Below are 5,113 nucleotides of genomic sequence, written 5' to 3'. Positions count from 1 at the left end.
CACCATCTCCCCCCCCCTCTCCCCCCCGTCCCCCCCCCCCCCCACACTACCCGCACCGAACCTCACTACAAACACCCACTACCCCCCCCTCGTTCACTTGTGTTTTCTCTGCAATTCACCATCCTCACCCCCCACCACCCCCACCCCTATCCTCCTCCCACCACCTTTTGTTGTTTTGTCCCAACCCATGACCACCTCCCTCCCCTAACTCCTACACTGCATCTACCCTCACATTTTTGACTCCCTTGTGCCGCATCCTCAACGCCCATCCCGCCCCCCAGGCTCCTTTCCTGACCCCCCCAACGAAAACCCCATCACCTAGACCGGCAAGTGTCTTTTTTCCTGTCTTTGGTATGCTCCTTTATTCTTTTCCGCGTTTATCTTTACTGTTAACACTATGCGTCTATCTCTCACTTCGCGCTGTGTATCGCACACCCAACTCACAACCTCCACATCCCTTCTATCCCCATTCACCCCACCCCCACGATCCTTTGATACACCACACCCCACCAACCTCATCTTATTAACCACATTCTTCTTCCATTCCGCTGCCTCATGTTCTTGCTTTGTTTTTTTTTGTTCACACAATTATGGACTTTTGAACTCGCACGCATTTTCACCTCTTCTTAATGCTCCTTCTTCTTAACTACCACTATTAATGCACCTCCTACCGCTAGGCCTGCTCTTACTACCCTTTCATGCCGGATCGCATCCTCGCCAGCCCCCTCGCCCTCCCCTTCTGTCTCTGCCTTATGCTTAGACTGCTTCTCTGGATCTGCGCGTTGTCTATTCTCCATATACCTCTCTTTCTCATCTCTCTCCTCGTCTCTCCTCCCGTCCATCATTTCCGAGTCTTCCCCCCCGCCCGCCCCCCCCCCCCTCCCCATTACGAGCGCTCCATTCCTCCCCCCCCACTCTGGCTGCCCCCCTGCCTCCCACCCCCCCGCCACCGCCCACCTCCGCACTCCTGGCTGTCCTCTTGTCCGCCTCCACACCACCCAAGGGTATTGCCCGTCCTACCTCACCCCACGTTCACCCTCCTCCTCCCTTCCAGCTCATGCCCACGCCAGATACCTCTACTCGTCCGTCGCTCCCTGCTCCCGCCACTGCACACAATCCCCCTCCCACTCATCCCCAATGGGCCCGCCCATTGACCCTTTGGTCCCCCCCGGCACCAAGTCCATCGCCCTGCGCCCGCTCCCCTTCGTTGACACCTCATGCCGGTGTCCTCCCCACCTACCTATTGCAGCCCACCTCGCCACTCATCCCCATGGCAAATCGCCTGTGACCCACCCTCTCTATAAACATCCCCTGCCCACACCCCACCTTAACCCCATTCCTGTGAGCAGTTTCGTGTTCTCCCCTTGTCCCAGCGCTTTCTGCCCATAGGACTCCTCTCTTGATAAAAAGTGGGCCGACTTTTGTTTTTCACGTAATGGCACACAACAACAATAAAAACTGCAGCAAAACACACAACCAAACCTGCCTTGAGACCCACGGCTGGGGGGAAAAGCAGGAGGTATAATTAAAATTAAAAAATTATAATTAAGTGTAATGATCTTGACAGTATTCTGATCACTCCCCGCCCAAAAACAATATTATAGAGTTGAAGTAAAAGAGAACCATCACTGTCTTAATAATTCTTAGCAATTGGCCCTTCAGTACAATGTTGACTGATCATTTTTGGAAGACTCAAGTGACATCAGGGTCTTGGCGGTTCAGTTTTCCAAGATCATTTAGGGGATGATGGGTCTATCCACCACTAGCCTAGCCTTGGAGGGCTGAAGGCCCCTGAGCTGACTAGATGCTCACTAGAGAGCAATAGGAGTCATTCAGGACAAAATGAATTATGGATCTGGGTTTTTTTTTTTAAAGCGGGTAGTGCATTGGCCTAGGGACCGTCTGGTCCCTGAATTCCCTATACAGTAGTTGCCTGCTCTTGGTATGATATGAAAAGATCCCAATTGACAGTGGGTCCTTGGTATCGGCTGGGGTTTGGTTCCAGGACCCCAAAATTCGTGGATGCTCAAGTCCATCCTATATATACAGTGGCATAGTGAAATGGTGTCCCTTATATAAACATAAGGCACTGCCTTGCGGTCTACTTTGACCCCATACCAGGATGAGGTGGGATATAAATACAGTCAGCCCTTCTTATACACGGTTTTTATACACGGATTCAAGCATCCATGGTTTGAAAATGTTCCAAAAAAGATAGAATTACCTGATTTTCCATTTTTATAAGGGGCAACCATTTGCTATGTCATTTATTTAATGGGACTTGAGCATACACGGATTTTGTTATACACGGGGGATCTTGGAACCAAACCCCAGCGTTAACAAGGGTCCACTGTAAATTAATAAATAATAATAATAAATAATAATAATAATAATAATATATAATAATAGTAACAACAACAATAAATAGGAAGGCTTGCTTTTAGAATTTATATCTTTTTGAATATATTTATCCATGGATGCTTAAATCCATGCATGGATTGAAATCCAGGATATGGAGGACCGATTGTACACAACTACTTTTCCTAATACAAATAAAAAGATGATGCAACATGATGTAGAAAGCCAGTATGGCAAAGTTGGTTCAGTGTCAGACTAGGATTCCAGGAGACCAAGGTTCGAATTGCCCCCTGACCATGGAAACCCACTGGGTGGGTCTCGGGTGAATCACACACTCAGCTTGAGAGTGGCAATGGCAACATCCTCTGAACAAATCTGGACAAGGAACCCTGGGAAAGGCGAGTGTGGTATAGTGTTGGAGTATTGGATTGGATTAGGACTCCGGAGGACCAGGGTTTGATCCCTGCTCAGTGGTGATCCTTATGGGTGATCCCAACTCACTGGCTGATCCTGGGGCAAGTCACACTCTCTCAGCCTCGGAAGGAGGAAAGTGGCCATGGCAATCCCATCTGACAATCCTATGTGGCAAACAATAACAATAATAAATAATAATAGGTTATTATACATACCACCCAATCACTTGGGAATCTAGCGGTTTACAACAGAGGGGATAATAGATGGTTCCCTGCCCTCAGGCTTACAGTCTAAAAGACACGACACAAAAGGAGAAGGGAATGGTGAAGAGGGGAGGGATCAGGTCCAGCATTCTTCTCTCCCTCTGAGGCCTGGACCATGGCAGATGGACTGGAGGGATGGCTCTTTTTCTTCAGGCTAGCCCTGGTGGAACTGGGCCAGCCTATTCTCTCCCTCACCGGCCGAAAGATGACAGTTATGGAGGGAGGGCGCTCTATCTTCAGGCTAAAACTGTGGGATAGGTTCATTCCAGGATTGCTGTAAATCAGAAATGACTTGAAGGTGCACAACAAGATCTTAAAAGATCATAGCATCATGACATCACAGAGTTGGAAGAGACCCCCAAGGGCCATCCAGTCCAATCCCATTCTGCCATGCAGGAACTCTCAATCAAAGCATCCTGACAGATGGCCACCCAGCCTCTGTTTAAAGTCCCCCAAAGAAGGAGACTCCACCAAACTCCGAGGAAGTGTGTTCCACTGTTGAACAGCTCTTATGTCAGGAAGTTCCTCCTAAAGTTAAGGTGGAATCTCTTTTTCTGTAGCTAAGTATAGTTTCTAGATCTAGGGAAGTAATAGTGCCCTTGTGGCCTCATGATTCTATGCTTTTATTAATGCAGCCTACAATCACATTGGCCTTTTTAGCTGCTGCATGATGACAATAAAAAGATACACACAGCAGGGGGTTGGACTGGATGACCCTTGTGGTCTCTTCCAACTCTATGATTCTATGATTCTGAGGAGCCCACTTACCGCGACACTCACGCCCTATCCTGACATCCCGGCAGTTGAATTTGATGTTGATTCGGCCGTCCATGTCGTGACCGGTGTCATCGTGGTAATAAACCAGGGTCCCATCCACCCATAAGACGAACCAGTTTCTTTTCCAGCGTCGCAGGATGGAACCTGGGAGGACCAGGAGAAAAAGGTGGCAAAAGGTGAATAAAGAGAAGGCAGAATGACTTGAGAGGGAGCTGGATGATAACGCATGCAGGAGGCTTTCCCCTCTTTTTCTTGCCAGCCCTTCTGCAAAGCAAAGAGGTCACTGCGACGGTATATTTACATATTCCGCTCCCAAAGCAATCATTCTGGTCCAACTCTGCAGCAGAGATGCATCAAAAACCCTCCTGTCCCAAAAGAAATCAACTTTGGGATATAACTCCCATAAATAAATAAATTCACAAATAGGAAAAAGGGATGACTCATGAGGCTGCCGGGAACGGTTGGTTCATTTTCTACACTCTGCAACCCCAGATTCATCCCTTAAAGTTAAACTTACTTTTAAAAAGGAAAAAAAAGTCAGTCTGGGAGATGAATCTGGGATTGCAGAGTATAGAAAATGAACTAACAATTCTTGGCCGGTTCGTGAGTTATCCTTTTTTCCTGTTTATTTATTTGATGGGATTCATATCCCACCTTTCTCTCAAAGCGGGATTCAAGGCGTCTCACAATGTTTTAAAAAGATCAAACTGAAACATTAATTACAAAAGTTTTTAAAAATAAATAAAACTAATATTAAATAGAGGGCCAGCATGAGGTCATGGTTTCGGTGTTGGACTAGGACTCTAGAGACCAGGGTTCGAATCCCAGCATGGCCATGAAACCCACTGGGTGACTTTGGGAACATCACACTCTCTCAGCCTCAGAACATGGCAATGGCAATCCCCCTCTGAAGAAACTTGCCAGGAAAACCCCATGATAGGTTCGCTTTAGGGTCATCATAAACCGGAAATGTCTTGAAGACATGCTATGGCTGCCTCCGTACTGCAGAAATAATCTAGTTCAACACCACTTTAACTGCCCCGGCTCAATGCTATGGAATCCTGGAAACTAGTTTTATGAAACATTTAGCTTTCCCCATCAGAGAGATCTAGTGCCAAAACAAACTACAATACCTGGGGCCCCATTCATACTGGGGTAAAAGACATGGAGGGAACTGGGATGATCCGGATGCCCCTCCCCCGAATCGCTCCGTTAGCAAGTGCCCACTACAAATTGAAATCGAATGCATTTTGACAGAAATCGAATGCATTCTGTAGATTGGCCACTGCCAATCAAGCTAT

At 47.5% G+C, this 5,113-nt stretch overlaps 1 protein-coding gene across 1 annotated transcript in view; it reads right to left on the bottom strand.

Annotated features, from left to right (window-relative positions):
• FAM168A (family with sequence similarity 168 member A) overlaps positions 1-5,113 on the bottom strand; it is a 438,953-nt gene that overhangs the window by 412,437 nt on the left and 21,403 nt on the right. The window lies entirely within an intron of this gene.

The sequence above is a fragment of the Sceloporus undulatus genome, chromosome 3, assembly GCF_019175285.1.
Source record: "Sceloporus undulatus isolate JIND9_A2432 ecotype Alabama chromosome 3, SceUnd_v1.1, whole genome shotgun sequence".
In the NCBI taxonomy this organism is placed as follows: domain Eukaryota; kingdom Metazoa; phylum Chordata; class Lepidosauria; order Squamata; family Phrynosomatidae; genus Sceloporus; species Sceloporus undulatus.
Note: the sequence above shows the minus strand (reverse complement) of the source record. Positions and strands in the feature narration are given on the sequence as shown.